The following is a 20,820-nucleotide window of genomic DNA, read 5'->3' on the forward strand; positions in this document are numbered from 1 at the left end:
CACACACAACGCTATTTGTTACTCTAACTTGGGACCTCCGCTTCCGGTTCATATCATGTTTTCAATCCTTTCACATCTCTCATTCACACATTCCACATCAGTCCTCTCTCTCTCTCGCCCACTCTCTCTCTCTCTCTTTGTCTTCTCCTCTCTATCCCTCCTCTTCTAAACTCTTATCTTTTATCTAATTCTCAATCCGATCATTTTCCCTATCATTCTCTCCCCCACTCCACTCCCTCCACCCTCCTCTCCATCTCCTGCCAGTCCTTCTCACCCCCAGTTCCTTTCCACATCTCCCATGTTCCTCCTCCTCCCTGTCCATTTCACTCTCTTCATCCTTCCAGTTCCCCCTCATTCCACTTCCCAACCTGTACCTTGCTATCCTTTATCTCTTTCCAACACTCTTCAGGTTCTCTCACTCCCTTGATTTTTCCGTAGCACCTGTTGTATTTTGACCCTCCTATCCTTTCCCAACATTCCTTCTTATCCATCTCTATGTTCTTTTTCACAAAATGGACGAAGTCTAGCACTTCTTCTAGCACCTTTTCGCCTCTACCTCCACCATGCTCATACTTCTGTCTTCAAAGAACCCACATCTTTCTTCTTCCCACTTCATGTCCTTCTTCCTCCCTCTCCTCCTCCTTCCTGTCCACTCCTTCCTTACCTTTCTCGACCCCATTCCTTCTCCCCTCCTTCCTCCATTCCTCCACCACTGTTCCCATTCCACTCTAACACCTATCTTCAATCCTTTCCTGTACTTCTCTAATTCCTTCCTCTCCATTCCTCCATCCATCCCATCCACTATTGCTTCCATTTCCATCTCCAACTTACATTCCTTTCTCTTCCTCCTCCTTTCCTGAACCTTAAGATTTTTCCCACATTTAACTCCAACCCCTTCTTTTCCAGATAGCCCTATAACCGTTCTATCATACTCCTCATTCCATCCTTCTCCTCCGCAATCAAAACTACATCATCCGCGTATGCCAAAATGTAGATCTTCCTCTCCCCTAACTTAACCCACTCCCCATCCTCCTCTACTCATTACCTCCTCCATATCCGTCATTATCAAATTGAATAGGTGAGGGCTCAATGGGCAACCCTGCCTTACTCCTCTTCCAGTCCAAAAGCCTGTTCCCCAATCCTCTCCTCTCCTCACTCTGTTTCTAGTCTCCCTCAAAATATCCTCGCTCCTTCTTACCAGTCCTTCCCTCACCTCCCTCTCTTTCATTGCTTTCACCAATTTCCTCCTAACTACCGAGTCAAACGCCGCTTTTAAATCTATAAAAAATGCCACTAGTTTCTCTTTCTTCTTCCCCAGCTGTCTATTCACCAAATAGTTTAGTATGAATATGTTGTTCATTGTCCCTAACCCCTTCCTGAAACCCATCTGATTCTGCGATACCAAACCCTTCTTCTCCACTTCCTCACTTAATCTACTTGCCAGCACCGAAGCATACACCTTATAGAGCGTCGAAGTCAGCTTTTCCCCCTCCCCCCTCAGCCTTCTTTAATATCGGCACAATCACCTCCTCACTCCACTCATCTATCCATCCTTCTCTCCTCCAAACCCTATTGCATATTCTTCACACCCATTCCTCCAGGCTCTCTCCCCCGTAGTTCCACCTCCGTCGGAATTCCATCCAAACCCACCGCTTTACTATCCTTCTGTCTTCCAATCGCTGACTTTATTTCATTCCTACTTATGTCCTCCTCCTCATCTATCCAAGCTCCTACCCTCTGTCCCATCACTACTCTGCTATCTAACCTCCCCAACCCTCCTCAACAAATTTCTAAAATATTCATCCCACTCCTCCATTGTTATATCTTCGTTCACCTTCCCTCTCTTCCTTCTTTCCCTATTCACTTCCCTCCATCTTTCCCTCTTCCTTCTTCCTCCTTTCCTTCCCTTCCTTCTCTTCCATCCCTTCCTTCCTCCATCTCCATCTCCTTCCATTCTTCCTCCTCTTCCATTCCTTCCATTCCTTCCTTCTCTTCCATTCTTTCCATCTTCTTATCTCATATTCCCCACCTCATCCACCTCCCTATCCTTCATCTCATTTCCTTCCATCTTCTAGTTCTTCCCCTCTTGCATCCATACTCATTTTTTGCTCGTCCTCTCCCTTCTTTCCATTTCCTTCCCTTTTATCCACTTTGATCTGATCCATTACATTATCCATCTCCATCCATCCACCCTGTCCATCATCGTCCATTCCCCATTCCATTCCATTCCATTCCATTCCTTCCATTCATTCCATTGTCTATCCACTTTCCCTATCCATCTGCCTTCCTTCCCCCTCATTATTCTTTTGTCCTTGATCTTCTCCATTCCTCCTCCTCTTCCCTTTCTTGTATCCTCTTCTCCACCTGTTCTTTCATTAAGTCCCCAATCAATATTCTGTTTCTTCCTTTCTCTCCACTATTCATTCCTTCCTCTCTTCCTTCATCTCCCTCCTATCCACTTCCACTTCCATTCACCCTCCATTCTCTTCCTTCACTTCCATTCAATCCCTCCGTTCTTCATTCCTTCACTTCCTTCTATCCCTCCATTCCTATTCTTCATTCTCATTCCTTCCATCCATTCCTTCCATTCCATCCATCCATCCTATCCATCCATTTCCTTCCATTCCATCCACTCCCTCCCTTCCATATTCCTATCCACCATGTTCCTTCTCCTCCACCTCTTCCCTCTTTCCATTTCCATCCTTCTTTCTCCTCATCCCATCTCCACCATTTCTCATCTATTCTTATTTTTCCATACCCTATCCAAACCTTCCTTCCCTTCTTCTCCTCCTCCCTTGCTATCCTTTCTAGTCTCATTCTCCTTTTCTCCCACGTCTAATCCTCCAAAATTCTTTCCTTCCTACCTTTCAAAAGTTTCTTCCTATTCCAAAGCTCCTATCTTTGCTCCTCACTTTTACCTTCCTCCACCATCCTTCCTCCTCCTCCATCCTTCTTCCACTCCATTCCTCCATCCATTCCTTTCCTTCCTCCTTCCTCTCCTTTCCTTCCATTCCTTCCATTCCTTCCATCCATTCTCCTTCCTCCTTCCATTCCATCTTTCCATTTCCCTCCATTCCACTTCCATCTCTTTCTTCCTTCCATCTCTTCCTCCTTCCATTCTTCCTATCCTCCACCTTCTCCAGATCCTCTTCCATTCCATCTCTTCCTCCACCTCCTTACCTCCTCTTTCATCTTTCATTCTTCCCTCTATCCTTCCTTCATTCCATAATTCCTCATTCCATTCCAGCCCTTCATCATTCCTTCACTTCCCTTCTCCCATCCATCCACTCCATCTTTTACTGTTCCATTTCCATTCTTACATCTCCTCCTCCCCTTCCCATCGCTCTCTCTTTCCTTTTAAGCTCCTCCACATTTCCGTAGCTACCTCTCCTTTCTTTTCTTTCTTTTATGGCGAACTGCGCCATATTGTTTCCCCGCGCCCTCTATGCAGACTCCCGTCATCAGCCACTAACCCGCTCTACGCTTTTCACTACCTACAATCTATGACCTAACTGTCACTGCTCCACACCTCCCTTTACACCCTTATATCCGCCCTTACACCTTGCCTCCACTTTCACCCTTCACTTCTCCGCGCTCTCTTTCACACACGCTTCCAAACCAATACTCTCACTCCTCTACCACGCCTCACTTTAACTCTCTACTGCCTACAAAATACACACGTCAACCACTTCGAAACACACTTCTTGACACCGGAAACGGAAGTCCTATAATTTATAATATAATTTATAATAAAATGTATAATAAATGTATAATAAAATGTATAATAAAATATAATTTATAATATAATTTATAATAAAATATATATAATTTATAATAAATGCGTATAGATAATAAAATATATAAGAAATTATATAAGAAAATATAAACGTAATAATAAAATATATAAGAAATTATATAAGAAAATACACACGAACGCGTACGAGAAACTCTCCATTTTCTCTGCAAATAAAAAAGTTATTAGCGAATAAATTTTATACATTATAGATAGTTTAAGTTATAAAATCGCGCAAATACTCACCGCGCTACGCGTTCTCGCTCTCGCTCACAAATCTTCGACCTCCTCGAGACTCACCGACGGTCCGGCTTCCTCGTTGCCGCGATCGCGAGAGTCGCGCAACGCCCCGCGAACTCTCTTGGCCTGCGCCGCTATCGCTCTCGATTTGGTAATCAGATCGAAGAGCGTCTCTCGCGTGATCTTGGCGGAATCCTCTATTTTATTTCTAAAGAAACAAAAAAGCAATTAAATAGACAAAAAAGAGATAAAAAGATAAACATTTTCACGCGTTCAATACTTACATTTGTTCTAGAATTTCGTCGCGTCCCCCCACGCGAAATTCAATTCTAAAAAATTCGGGACTTTCCTTCAACACTCCTTCGGCTTCCTCGCGTAAATCAGTCGCGATATCTTGCAAAATATTCGATTTAATGGCTATTAAATCAGCGTTTATCGTCACATATTCCGACAATTTACTATACGATTTATTAAATCTATTATATTAAACACTACTTGACAGCTTCGCGAATAATAACACTTTTGACGTTCTCAACGATGGTCGCGTATCTATAAGAATTAGCACGCGGATATTGCGGTACAACTCGAACCGCATTTTCCTTTAAGATAATAATACTGAAAATAGAAAATTGTGAAGATAAAAGAGACTCGAGAATCTTCTAAATATTCGATTGTCGTAAAAAGGAAAGATAAATTTAATAAAAAAGATTTTATTAAATATACATTTTAATCATATTTATTGCAAAATCGATACACATTTTTTACTCGCATCGCAAAACGCAAGCGATCGACGAGCGCGAAGATCCGCATCTCTGAAAGAGAAAAGAAAAACGATCGTTATCGAAGAATTAATCTTTATGCGTTACAACGCATACGATACTCACGACATCACTCCTCCTCTTCGCTCTTCACCGACCACTCTACACGCACGTTTCGCTCGCGCGATCGTGTTCCTCGTCTTCGTCATAAATTCGAGATAGATCTTCTCCGTGGCTCTAAAAGACTCGTGAATCGAAGCGATCTCCCTTATCATCTTCGCGTCGAACGGTCCCTTCGCTCGTTCTCTCTCTAACGAACGATTATATTCCGCTAACATCTTCTCCGCGGTATCAACAGCGACGCAGATCTCCGTCATCCTATCGAGCATATTAGCGTCGAACGGTTCGTCGACCCGTTTACTCCTAGGCAATCGAGAGTGCTTCGCGAGCACCTCCCGCGCGGCCTTCATAGATTCCTCGATCTTCGCCATCTGCTCGAGCAAATTCATATCGAGTATACTCCTTATCTTCACGAGCAAGAACACTTTTTAACGTTTCTCGAAGCGATCGTGCATCTTATAAAGATCCACGCGCGGACCGCGCGATACGACCGCATTCTTCTTCCGGGATAATCGCTAACTATGACTATTTCTCCTTTAACCCTCAATATTCTATCTTAAAGATAAAATAATAAAAATAGAAATCGCAAAGATAGAAAAACTCGAAAATTTCTTAGAAAAAGCGTATACCGGATACCCAACCGACCTTCGTCGCCGTCGAAGGAAACCTACTTCCTCGAACGAATCATCGGCGCATCCGCGTCTACTCCTCTCTCTTTTCTCGCTCTAATATCTCCCCCCACCACGCATCCAAATTCGAAGAGGATAAAAATAGGCGTATCCTCTAAAGCGCGAATCAATCGCGTCCGTTATCTCGCGATCGATCATCTCTCGCGCTCTCGATCCGCGCGATGACTACGAAGACGGCTCTTCTCGTCCTTGCGACGACGCTCGTCGCCGCGACGTCCGCGACGCCGGTCGCGACATTCTTGTTTCGGCTTTTACTTCGTTAAAAGCTAAATTTGTTATAATGCTTTGGTTCCTTTTGACAGGTATAGGGTTACCGTATGCTTCAGCATCGTAGAACTTTTCACTCTTTATACTTTCTTTGGATTCGTTCAAGTTTCTGTGATTATAGGTGTTGAGTGAATCTTGATTGAGTGCGCGGTTATTTGGGCCGTTCCCTATGCCGCGCTTACCGTCGGGCGGCCTTCCGCGTTTCCCGAACTTTGTGTTTCTATATGCTAATTTTCTGCAGACAGTGATATTAAGTCCAGGCGTTTTGCAGAATCGGTGGAAACGGCAGAAATCCGGTGAATTTAGTCCTGGTTGGCCTGGTACCAGTGGTTTTATCCATGGTTTTGAAGCTGGACTATTATTAGTATTTTTTAAAATTGATTTTGGTTGTTCGACTTCCTCTCTTTTTACTGTGAAGAAGTCAGATCGAAGGGAATTCGGTTTTGGTGTGTAACGTCTCTCACGTTGTTTCTCCGTTTCTATACTATTAGAAATTTTAACTGCCCATTCAATTCGTCTAAGGAAATGGGTTGTCTACATTCTATATGCGTTATTATTTCTGAAGGTAATCCGTTTATGAAAGCTTCTAAAACTTCTTCGATCTCATTATAAAATCCTCGTACATAATCTTTTCCCTGGCGTCTATGACCGTCCAATATAGCTGTCTTCAAATCTTTAACTCTTCCCGCGTATTTAAGGATCGTTTCGTTTGGTAACTCATATGTATTAGCTAGTTCTCCTCTATACTATGCTACCGATTTGAAAGGGGCGAATATGGATTTTAGTTTATCTAATAAATCCATTACATTGGTATAGATGTTACCCTCAATTACTTGATAAGCATCACCTTCAATTTTGTTAATAATGAATTGTACTAATAACGGTTCTTCGGTTGGAAGCAATAAGTCGCGAGCTCTTTCACATGCACGAGTGAATTGGAAAATTGAAATTTTGTAATCGTCATAATTCGGAATGTTTGCAATTACGTCCTTTATCTTTAAAGTGAAAGCCGTTATTGTCTGCCCTGTTGTTTGGTGCGGAAAGTTGTAACCGCATTCGTCCTGACCAGAAGGTGCCCTAGCTTGCTCGTTTGCATGTTGTTCACTATTACGAATTTTCTCCTCTAGATAATTTACTTGATCTGGCAGGTGTGACAATTTATTCAAGTCGGTTTGAATACTTATTAATAATTGAGATAATGATTGAATATCTATCAATTCTGTCCTTTTTATAATTCTTTCGCGATCGTCTGTGTTTTTTAAGGCCGGTGCTTTTTCTATTTCTGGATCCGTGCTCACGGAACCGTGTGAGCGTATTGAGTATGCCATGATCGATATTTTATTAGAATATCAAAATGTATATATTTTCCTTTATATGATTTTAGTAGATTATAATAATACGGTTAATGTATAATGTATATATATATATATATATATATATATATATATATATATATATATGTAACTTATGGTTCTTCTACATTGATTTCCACATGTATAATTACTGTTTCTTCATCGGAATAGATTATTTCAATAGATTCGGGATCCTGTTGATATTCGAGATATTTGACAGAACACTCGGGGCAATTGTATTCGACTTCAGAGACCGTTAATCTTACCTAGCAACGATCACAATTAATGGCAACCGTTAGGCCATTGACAATGTTTAAAGACCCTGTGCCAATCTCCTCTGTCCGTTGTCCAGCTACAATCTTCTGTTTCGATGATTCAATTGAAACAGGATTCGCAAATTATAGATTGACGACTGAGATTAAAATGTGCGTTTAGTTTTTGACAGAAATAAACTTGGAGTGGTTCTTCGATATTATCAATTGCATACAGAGGGGTAAGATGTCCTTGTGGATCTAGAGGGCACATAAATACAATAAAATTATTTTCATTTCATTATTGTTATAAATATAGTAAATAATATAGCAATTAATGTAACATTACAAAAGTAATTATGTGAAACAAAAGAATGTGTATTGTTATAGAATAGATATATATTTTTGAGGAAAGATAAATACGTAATATGCGTTTAAGAAATCAATAGAGAAATTCGTTCGTCCTTAATTTCTCATCTTTATTCGCTGGGAAATCTCTGAATGGATTTCCAAATAACATATGCATCTTAGATCATCCTCTGGAATATTAGACAAAAATGGTGCACGATATTCAATAATAATTGAGATTAATTTGTAAGTAAAAGGAGGATCTTTATCCGCAGAAGTTTTTCTCAAACTTCCCGTTGTTTCCTTTACGGTTGGAATGCTTTATAAACCACGAAAAAATTGTGCGACTAAACGCCTTAGTCTGGCTTTCCTTCCTGCACGGCGAAATTTTGGCATTTCCTCTTAAAATTTACATATTGGTTACTATGTTGCGTCCACATTTCTCACTGTGCAGGTGTTACAGCACTAGCAAGAATTTTGCTTCAGTTATAGCAGCAAGCGGAGTGTACCAGCTCGAAGCCACTATCACAGCACCAACTTAATTTTTCTCAAAATCGTCAGCAATGACGAGCAAGCCGTATGCTCGAAGCCACTACTTCGGATGAGTTAAATTCTTTGATAACGACAAGCCGTTACACCAGCTCAAAGCCGCTATCTCAGAGTATGCTATTTGCCACTTTAAGTTAATAATTTTAAAATATCTCGTGCAAGTAGGTATTGTTAAATAAAAGTAGAATAATTAAAATAAAATTAGAAAAATCAAAGCAATAAAATAATAAATCAAAATTGAATAAGCACTCCCGTAATTATTTAAAAAAAAGACAAAGGTTAAATATTAGATATCTTTTAGGGAATCAAATATGAATATCATACGTACAATACTGAAAGAAAGCTTAAATTAAATCAATTCAATGACAGGTTGACTTCTGACATCCCACCGCTGCCACCAAAATTATATATGTTATGTCCCAACGTTATTAGGGAAGAAAAAAATATTATATTATATATTATATATATATATATATATATATATATATATATATATATGTATATATGCATATATATATAATATAATATATTTTATTTTATAATTTTTTTTGGTTATAATTTTATATTTTGGGTCACTCTGCTTACACCGAGTTTACTCAGGACTCAGAAGATTTTCAATCTGTCAATCGATAGGTTATAATATAAAAATATATATTTATTTTATTTATTAACTCACCAAAAGTTAATTACAATTTATGATAGAAATTTACTCTTTATTGAATAGTCTCAGGATCCTCGCCCGGGATTTGGAAATTGGCTGGATATTAACGAGACAGTAGTTCTAGATAATTGAACTTAAACTTTTATTAATATAACTCTTAACTCGAAAGATACTTTGCGCGTAAACAATAAGAAAATTCAAAGTCTTAAAGACTATGCAAATATGAGCTTGTCGACGCGGACGCCGGATCACTATACGACTCGTCAGTTCGGAGGTTGGAATAGTAATGATCATGAAAGCTGGCTGTCTCTCCTGGCTCGGCTTTGCATGTCAACGGTAGTGGTGGTAGCCAGTGTGGGGATATGCCAAGGCCAGTTTCTTTGTTCGAGAGTCAGACTCGCGACTGCATTCCTGAGCCTTGTCTTATCGGGCGGACGGATAAGAATATCGATCGGCATTCGACTTGCTTCATGAAGTACAGTTTAAGATTCTTATAAAATTTTACATGCTGAATAAAATATTACAAATTTAGAACCTAAATCCTATTCCATATATATATATGTTTGTTCTATTCTATATATAAGTACGAAATCTATGCAATAGTTATACGCCGTACTTAGTTATTATAACTATTAATAAAACTTCTACCCGGATAACGGGTGTCTTAAAATTAATCACCTATTAGCCTAACATTATTCTCTTCTTAAATGAATAAATTTCAGTGACTTAGCATATAGTCATATAAGCGAGAGCTTATATGTTAAATCTATATATTGGGTGTCCACAAAATACTTATCAACTTTTAATTTGAATTTTTGTTTGAATTTTCAAAGGCATTTATTATTTATCCTATGATTCTTTATGCACGTTTGTCATTAATTATTAGAATTTAAAATGTGCGGGGACGTTACACTTGATGGTCCCTTTTTAGTTAAGAAATTTAATCTTTATTACTTGGAATGGGACCAAGTACGATTTTTTACTGAGAACAAAAGAAGGATCAAGAAATATTTTGATTAATTAAACAAAAATATACATTTATTCATTAAAATAAGTAAGAATTTGATACATGTTTTTATTTTTGATAATAAGAAGGATTTTTAAGACCTGGGAGCTCATTGCAGAATTCTTGGAATTCGCTCTTTCAAATTCGTCCGATTCCGCGGACTCAGGAGTAGGAGAAGGAAAAACATTAAGGATCACGGTGATAGTGGAAAGGAAAATGCGGAAGATTTGGGAGAGTAGGAGGGAGAGAGAGAGAGAGAGAGAGAGAGATGTGAATGAGAACTAACAGACTGTATGTCGGTGTCTATCGTAAAAATTATCAATAATTTTAATTATTTTATGTGCTTTGGCTAAATTATCGACAATTTCAGTGACATAATAGTGCACTGTTTCAAAGGTTTCCTGACTAATACGAGCCCGAGCTAAGGGCTTTCTAATCTTGCGAATGACCCGACAAGCATGCTTAGCTCGCGGACGGGATTCTTGGGCAAAATGCACAAGGATATCTCTTTAACTATACCGATAAAAAAATAGTGGAATAAATATCTAAATCGTGTAAAGAAAATTACTTGAGACTTACTTTTAATTAGTAGCAGTGTTAAGTCAGGCTAATTCTGAGTCGTTGGTTGAGATGACGCCGCTCAGGGAGGAGACTGGTTGCACTTTCGCAATAATTATGTAGCGAATAGTTGAACCACAAATGAAAGTTTGAGCTTAAGTGAGTAAGACTTCAAGCAACTGAGTACAAATTAAGCTTCGAGCACTAATGACTTGTTGAAAGGTAATTGTAATTGTGTCGAGGACTTGTGAGTTCCCTTTTTATAGGGTTTTCAGAGGGTGTGTTTTAATTTTTACGGATACTCCAAGATTTTGATGAATTAGAAATTATCCACATTAGGCGAGATGGCTCACCTACTTTTCGTGATGATCGTTGATTAGTGAGTTTAATATCAGTTTCAAAGTCCCTTGATCATTGCTTTTTCTGGCGGACTTTCGCGCATGTGATCTGATTAGGAAACGTCTTATTTCCTTATGATTAGGAAAGATTTATTTTCTTATGATTACTTTTATCGAATGGTACTGTATTTATTAAGTATTTCGTTGAGGTTCTATCGTTATTGATCCAGTTGCATTTCGTTAGAAGAAATTTATTATATTTTCGGTATCACTTTATTCTTCCGCCGGGAAATTCTAATACAAGGGATATTTATCAATTTTTATTCAAGAAGATCGAGGTGTTTTCATCACTGATCTTCTTGCGTCTTTCGATTATTCATAGATATTGTTATAGACAAGTGACTGAAAATTTATGGAAATGCGTGGCGCAAAATGATTCACTTTTATCACCAATAGATGATTGCCGCAACTTCGCAGAAAGAAGGAATCGTAGAGTCATCAGGATTATGTAACAGTTTGAAAATGACAATTTTTAGCAACATGTTCGAATTTATCGCGAAGTTGATATATGAGACTGTTGATATATAAATTACTTTTGATTTATTCTTGAAATTTCACATTTTGTTTCTTTTAATAATTTTTAGTATAGTGTTCGGTTGTATCGCACAGTTGGAAAGTTACAGAAGCTTTAATATTTATATCAATGATGTTGCTTTGCCGATATGTTTTTGCGTTGTGCCTAATTTTGAGCATATTTTACAAGCGATACTTTTTTCTTGATATTAAAATATATTTTATATAAAAGTTTTATGTTAAAAATAATTCTATTTAATAAATATTAATCACATTAATAAAAATTAAAAAATTATTTTTGTAAAAAATTTCTAAAAAATTTTTATTTTAAATAATATTTTTAAATTTTTAATAATGTGGCTAAATAGAGTTGTTTTTCATGAAATCATTGTATAACATATTTTTTAATATCTTAAATAGTTCTCGAAATATACCAAGAAAAGTAAGAAGTCGTTAGACATATAATACGTAATTTGACTTTTCAAAATTGCTTTTAAGTGGCAACCAAAAATTTTTATATTTATATATTTACTCCCTTTACATTTGTTTCAAATTTTATCAAAATTAAAGTTTTTGGTTTTGCGAAGCTCCGTTTAATAGTAATTTACAATTTGATAATAAAGACATAAAATATATATGAAAAATGACAGAGTCCCATAAAATTATTGTGAGAAAAATTGTAATGGTAGGCCTGTTACTACGGGTTTTGTACACATCGCTATATATATATATATATATATATATATATATATATATATATAGCGATATATACGCGGATTATATATATATATAGCGATATATACGCGGATTATATATATAGCGATATATACGGATTCGGCCGAATAACATGTACAAATGAGCACAGTGATTCCTTATGAAAAAATAAGAAAAAGAAATAAAATAAAATTTTTTCATTTGAACTTTCGTTTTCGAAAAAATTGAATTTAAATATTCATTACATTTAAATTCAATTTTCAATAAGATATCATTTCCCGTGTGATGTAACTTCTTTTGATTTTAACAACAAAACATTTCAAAATTATAGGACTCAAGAAAGAACAAAAAGACATTTTTGCAAGAAAAATTTATTCTTCAATTACAGAAATTTATTCATCAATTACAGAAAAACTTAAAACGTACTCTCATAATTCATCACTTTGATAGCTGAATAAAAACTAATTGCTCACATAAAAAACATAGTAGAGGTCGCAGACCATCCGTGCTAACAATAACATCTAAATCGCACCCCAAAGTGCTAAGGATACCAACATAAGCCATGCGCCGTAATCCGCCGTAAATAGGATCAGTCTTGGATAAATATAGTAAGTCTATAGTACATAAGTCTCGTAGGATATAAGCCCGGTAGTAAATTGCATGCCCACGAAAAGAAAAGTCGCCGTCGGCCATCCTAAACCACCCATGACAAACCCTATCACAGTCTTGGATCCGATCCAGAAGTGGGATTCTTTACTTCGATGCCAAGGACCCGTTTGCCATTCTTGAACGCATAGAAGAGTTCAAAAGTTATACAGATACTTAGACGATCTCTTCTTTTTCGGATTACCTGAGTTATTAGGCGCGATAAGCCTGCTGTGATACTCCAACAACTGTAAAGTCTAGGACAAATGGGATACGTTCTGCCAAGTCTTCTGACTGCAGTATTTCTCGCCTGGATACCGAGGGCAATTAAGGTGAGACGTCCAAAGCCTCCGATAAAAACCGGAGAAACATTTGATCACGAATTTGCTGATCCTCATAAGGTATGCTGGAAATACAAAAACAGTTGTACGAGAACCTACATTCCAGCGATAAATGTATATAGACTCCCTTAACGAATTAAGTCCAAAGACGGCCGAATATGAAAAAGTTCTCCGGCGACAGAAAGAGGAACAATTCCCAAGTAAAAATATGACAGATCAACTAGTTGCTGTCGCCACCTTCAATCGGGGCGAATGCTGCTAGTGGTGCAAACAATGCGAGCACATTTGCCTCCAAAAGACTTCCGAAGAAGTTCTGTTCTCAGTGTGGAAAGAAGGTGTGTGTTTACTCGATTTCCATCCATCTGGGAAAGGGCTCAAGGAAGGGGAAACCAGTCACCATCCGCCTCGATAAGATCCAATAAGGTTCAATCCTTGATCACATTAATGATCCGGATGCTCGGGCAGTATATATGCCCTCCTAGATTCTGGTTAAGAAATCTTGTTCGTCAGTCCCCCCATTGCCGAACGCGCATGGCGAAATGGCCATGCGATAAAGAAGACAGATCAACCTAGCCAACGGAACCACGGTCTCTCCATCACACAAGTGATAGACCTACTTATTAATAGCTATGACCGGTTGTGACGTGAAACACTGGTTCTAAGTGTCAGATCGCGATGGCTCCGTCCTGATCGGCATCTACGGGCCAAACTTCGCGCGGCACCTGCGCTTAATACTCACCCTACGGTAGGGGAAATCTCTGAAGAAATTATATCGCAAACGTTTGACAAAGATGGAAATTCCTAAAAGAACTGGTCGGCTTTAACGACATACGCTGCTCTACTGACAGCATTGAACACCGAATCTGATTAACCACTGACCAGCTCATCAAACTGAAATATATCCCGGAACTTCTATGCAAACTCATCAATGAAGAAGTTCGGAGGATGAAGAAGGTGAACATAATAGAATCATCCTAGAGTGCGAGAAGTTTTTCCATTGTGCTTGTAAAGAAAAAAGATAGGACATATCGGTTCTGTAATGATTTTCGGAAGCTGAATGCGGTGGCAGAAAAAGATCTAACCTTGCCGCATATTATGGACATACTCGATAAATAGCGTTCAGGATGCTAATCTATCAACACTGAACCTAAAGAACGGATATTGGCAAGTGCCATTGGCTCCGAAAAGCTGCTACCGACTCTTCCCGGAAAAGGTTTGATGCAGTTCCGGACCATGCAATTTGAATTACACTCGGCCCCCGCCACCTTCCAGCGATTCTTATACTTCATACTCCGAGTTCAAATTTAACATTCTTGTTTATTTCGATAATATCATCATAATAGCCTGACGATTGCCGCTCACCTAAAACACTTGGCTGAAGTGTTTTCTGGCCGCTAAGTTTCGATTCAATGCCGAAAAATTTCTGTCGAGACATTTCCTGGTACAAGTATGAATGTGACCATAATGGCCCAAGGGCCATTTCATCGACCGGCAAGGAATCCGCACCAACCCGACAAAAGTAAGCACCATTGTCAATTGGCCCATACCTACCAATCTGCACCAAGTACGCAAATTTTTAGATTTAACATTGTGATATCGGCATTTCGTTACAGATTTTTCTACTATCATTGCGCTTCTGACCAATTTCTTCCGAAAAACGCCTAATGAGTCTGGACCATTGTCGAGGAGGAGTACTTTCAACGCCTCAAGAATGTCTTAATGTTCGTCTCTATATTCACCTGCTTGGATTTCGGGCTTTTATTCTACAGATCGACGCCAGTATGTACGGATTAGGTGTGGTGTTCACTCAGCAATTACTCGTAGGCGAACGAATCATTGCGTACATCTGCCAAACTCTAAATCTCGGGAAAAAGGAATTATAGTGCTATGGAACTGGAATCTCACCGTCGTCTTAGGAATTTGATACATGCGGAACTATCTGTTAAAAGTTAAAAGTTAGTTCCGCATGTATCCATTCACCGTTTTCACTGATCACCAGATCCTCCGATAGTTCCAGCGCCTGAAGACATCTTTGGATCGCTTGGTCATTGGCTATTTGAATTTCAGCAACAGGATTTTGAAAGATCTCTGACGGGGAATTTTCGCGCATCTCTACATTTTCCAGAGTCAGAGTGCGTCAAAAAATAGAAAGATAGCTGCTGCAAGATCACCAATCTGTCTTTGTCTAACAACACGTGATAAAGAAGAAGCCTTCATTGTCTGGGAAACAAAAAAATAGAGGGATAAAAAAACGAAGATGCAATGGTTATACAAAGCATGCTATCTAATACTGTTTAATATTTGACGACTCCATAACTATTGATCTAGATGTATCATGTCTATACGGCCTGCTGGGAACCTTTACACAATCTCGGTGGCAACAAGTTTCCATTGACTTAGTCGGACTGTTTTCCGGTTCCAACCGCGGCCACTTAGCTCCTCACGATGCAAGATCATTTTACGAAGTGGATTGAGATCTTGTCCCTCCGGAAAGTCACCTCTGCGAACATCACTAGAGCACTGATCGATCAGGCCGTCTATCCCCACAGCTGTTTTTAGTGGTTGCTATTGGACAAGAAGACGCAGCTCAAATCGAAACAGCTGGAAAAACTATTAGAAGCCTTCCAATATCAAACCTTGCCATCGTACAATGTAACCCGGGTTAACCGAACTTTTAATCAATACGTAGGTTGAAACCAGAAAACCTAAAACGAACATCATCACTTATGCATTCAATATCGCTTGGAATGAGACCATCGGACACACTATCTATTTCAAACCCAGAAAGAAGCTCGTCAAATTCGAGGACCAACAACGCTCAAGGAACGCCCCAGAGAAATCATCATTACCTGCAAGAGGTGTACGAACTCGTGAACTTAGCACGAATCTTCTAGCATGAAGAGTGGCAATATAACATGTGTCGACGAAATTGAAGATCCAAATGGGAGATCTAAGGAAAAATTTGAAGGAAAAATCACGTTTTCTCGGACAAGACAAAGGCGTTCAAATTGACGAAATTTATGGGGCCTTTGAAAATCCGGAGAATCATATCACCGGTCACGTATCGATACTTATATGATACTCACAAATATTGATGCTAGCATCGATAGTTAGGATTTAAAACCGCAACATAATCAGCAAGAAACAGACATGACCAATCAACTCAGAGAGATATCGAGTTACGAATCATATAAGTTCGCGTAAATCAATCGATTAGGAATTAATGGCGACACTGCGGAGCAGTTCTTAATTCTTATATGCGTAAAATAAGTTAGCATCATCATCCTGCGGCGCGAGCGCGTGTCTAGAATAGAGTGGCGTATCTGGATTGGTCATTTCTTTTAATTCACCTCGATTATTGGAAGGATGCATCACACAAATATCTGTTGCAAGAAATCTTGCAAGCTTTCTCAAGACAAAAAGATTCTCTCTTGGCATATAGACGTATTGTGTAAAAAACAGTCGCTATCAGCTCGGTCGTATGGAAAACCTCTAATGTATTGTTTTATCGAATTAAGCCGTTCATTTAACTCACTCTTTTCTTTTTGAGTCCGATCCGCATTTCAAAAATAAATTAATTAATTAATGTTTGCAAATGTCGAAGGTTTGTAAATGAAATGTTATAAACGATACACTTAAATGAATCATTTGTTCGAACTTGTTAATTAGACTTTATATTAAAACTACATGTAATTTTTTATTTATAGAGTCTTGTAATCCTATTTATATAATTTTAATTACATCTTCTTTATATAACATTTTATAAATAAGGAAAATTATTTCAAAATATTCTGACGTGCAATGTGCAGTGCGAAGTGATTATTTTACATTAGAGTTATGCGTAAATGAATGGTATGTATGTGATATAAATATATAGCATAAAGTATAAAACGCAATATATTTATAACGTTGCGTTTCGATGATTTTTCACGTTATTATGCAATGCATAAATACTTTGAAGTAATTTTTCATATTTAAAAAATTGAAAAATGCAATCTTTAATAAGTTAAGGAATAGAAAAACATGTTCAATCAAGGAAAGTAAACAAGACTTCTTACGAAAACATAATCAGATAAATAATAATATAAATATTTTATTTAAATAAAATTGATGTATAATAATAGAGATGTTCTTATAATGAACTTTTATACATAAGGAGGGGAGAATTTATTTATAAATAAATAAATTCTTCTCGCAATAATTTTATCATATACTGTCATTTTTTTTTAATATACATATATTTTATGTCTTTATTATCGAGCTGTAAATTATAAGAATCATCTACTGATAAACTTCGCGAATCCAGAAATTTTAATTTTGATGAAATTTTACATAAATGTAAAGAAGGTAAATATAAATCTAAAAATTTGCAGTTGCCATTTAAAAGCGATTATAAAGAGTGAAATCACTCCTTATGTGTTCAACGATTTTCTGCTTTTCTCGATATATTTCGAAAACTTTATGTATTAAAACATATTTTATACAACGATTTTATGGTAAAAATAAATCTGTTCAATTACACTAAAATTTGAAAAAATAATTTAAAAATTTGAAAAAATAATTTAAAAACAAACTTTTGTATAAAATATTTTTCAATATCTTGAATAGTTTTCAAAATATATCGAAAAAAGCAAAAAGCATCCTTATAAAAGGTGCTTTCAATCTTCAGAGTCGTTTTTGGGCAACAACTAAAATTTCTAAATTCATCTATTGACTCTCTACATGTTATTAAAATCAAGATTTTCGGGTTTACAATGTTTTTTTGTTTCAATAATTGATTCCTATTATAAATCTGTCATCGCACGAAACTCTCTTTCTATACTTAGAATTTCAGCAACGGTATTTTGTATCTCTAAATTCATGATCCTTTGACTCGGACGCAAATTTTAATTTCATTATAGATTTTACCAAACTTAAGTTAAATCGACACACATTTGATTTAAGAGCATAACACGCAAATTAATGTAAACGATATTATATCGTTTACATTGTAACGATGCATCACCCCATCGTTCCCGACACGTCGCCCGTCGGAAGTCAATCGCCCGGCGAACACCAGCCGGGCAAGGGCGCTTGGCGCCCTATTTTTAATAAATAAACAACCGACCGCCGAGCGCTCCCGAAAAGCGCCGAGCGCTCCAAGTCAAAAATCCCGCGCCGTTTCCTTCACCCCAAGGGGGGCGTCCACGACGCGGGTGCCGTAACCGATAGGTATAAAAAGCCCGACAGATCGCAGATCTGTACCAGATCGGTGCCTGATTCCGCTCGAGCAGTACGCACGAGATAATTCCAGAAACCGTTTCCAAAACCGTCAAAAGACAGAACCGGAGGTTGACGTGTTCGCAGCCTCCGTCGAGAATTCTCGACTATCTGCTCCAGAGACGACTCCTGTCACAAAACCTCCGTAGAGACCGAAAGTGGACGAGTTCGCTGCTCTCCTCGAGTAGTCTCGAGCTTTACGGTCCTCACACTCGACCGTCCGAACTCTGCGCAACGACGCATCCCACGAACCTTTCTCTGGTAACTGCAGGTCGCTGCAGTTAGTGTAAGCGTCGGTATCCGTGAAATATATCGGTATCCGTAAAATATATGAAAAGTTTAACTGCCCTGCAGTTCGCACCGACCACCCGGCAAAATATTGTACGCGCTTTCGCGCCTACTTGTAAATCTATCGCACCGCGAGATATCGAATATCATCTCGCACAGATCACTCGCGAAAATACAGTATAACGGCATCACCGCCCGCACCACCTCGCGCCCGTAAGCACGCGCTGACAACACGCGCCCGCCTTACCGCGCCCACCTTACCGCGCGCGTCTCGGGCCTACAAGCACGCACCGGCAAACACACGCCCGTCTTACTGCACGCGCCCCATGCCACAAGCCGGGCCCTTTAACGAGACGCACAAAAATACCGTCTAGACCGGCGTCACAACATAGCGAACACTATAAACATATATCATTGTAACAGCTGACCATTGCCACCGAGAGGCAAATAAACGACGTATCTTTTACCTATCGTCTCATAATTGTGTTTCGACCCTTCACGAATCCTGATCCCGATTGCGCTGTCCGCGCACGCGAAACCACTCATGAAGCGGTCCGTTACAATTGGAGCCTGAACATGGACCTGTCTGTGAAACACAATTTTTTTTTCTTTCTCCTCTCGAGGGTTGGTCAGCCCGAACCGCCCGTCCGACATGAAGATGTTGATATATTCACTATCCAAAGAGAAACTCGTTGCGATCGCCGCCGCATACGATCTTGACACGACCGGCACGCTCGACGAAATCCGTAGCCGTATGCACGCACATGTCGAAGCGCACCCGGAAGAATTCGGGGAAACCCGCGGTCCGCACTCGACACCGCGAATCGAAGTGCACCCGCCGACCACATCCACCGATCGTACACCGGACAACCTGGTCCTGAACCAATTAAGAAAGTGGGGACGGCCGTTCGATGGCTGCGACCCCGTAGAGTTCCCCGAATGGACCGATGATCTGCGCGAAGAATACGGGTTCTCCGGCGAACAACTGCTGAGGGGGTTGTTGGAATTATTACGCGAGGATCCTTTGGCATGGGCCCGCAATAACCGCCGTGACTGGGAAACCTGGGCGGACTTCTGCCGCGCCTTTCGTCGCCGGTATCTGCCTCCGCGCTACCAAGAAGCTGGAGTTGGAGCGACAGATTGCCGACCGGCGACAGCACGAAGCCGAAAAATTCGCGCCATACGCCGACGCGATGATGACTATGATGCGCCGGGGGGTTCACCCGCGAACAGAGGCTCGCGCGAATCTACGTGAACATGCGTCCCGAATATAAGGGATACGTAAAACGCCGCGACGTACACGACCTCATCAATCTGTTCGAGGAGACCGCCGAATTTGAAATCGAGCAGGAGACCCGCGAACTCCGGAAAACGCCGAAAAGCGCCGCGATCCCACCCACTGTCGCCGCGACATACAACCGGGAAGAGTGCTGCTGGCGCTACAAGCAGCAGGGGCATATCCGGTTCGACTGCAACCCACCCCGACGGTTTTGCTTACAATGCGGCAAGGACGGTGTCCTCACCTGCCACCCACCGCCGGGAAACGCCAACCGTGCCGGGAATACTAGGGCCGACTCCTGGACGCCCAGCACCACATAAAATACACGCCACGGCCGCACCTGATCGTTACGGTCCACGGGCTTTCCATTGACGCACTCCTGGACTCCGGCTTCGAGCTCTCGTTCGTCAACGCCGAGACAGTCGAGAGAATGCAAAAGGGCCTCGAATCAATCAAAGAGGAGGGCCAGATACAAATGGCCGACGGCACGCACGCCGAGACACAGGGCCATATCCAGATGTCCCTCCGCCTACAGGGGCGCGCGTACACACATGCATTCGCAATTTTACCATCCCTCCGGGAAGCCATGCTTATCGGGGTAGATCTGTGAAGCCAACTAGGACTAAGCATTGCCCCATCACGACGAGAGCATTGCCAACAACGCCATCCGGCCTGCGGGATGACCGGCGGTCTGGCCGCTTGCACGACTGAGGAGGGCGAACGCTTACGCCTTCCTGGATCGTGAGCTATCCAGATACCGCCTACGCCATTGGCCGAACACCAGATCTGTC

The sequence above is a fragment of the Cataglyphis hispanica genome, chromosome 5 (genome assembly GCF_021464435.1).
Source record: "Cataglyphis hispanica isolate Lineage 1 chromosome 5, ULB_Chis1_1.0, whole genome shotgun sequence".
NCBI lineage: Eukaryota > Metazoa > Arthropoda > Insecta > Hymenoptera > Formicidae > Cataglyphis > Cataglyphis hispanica.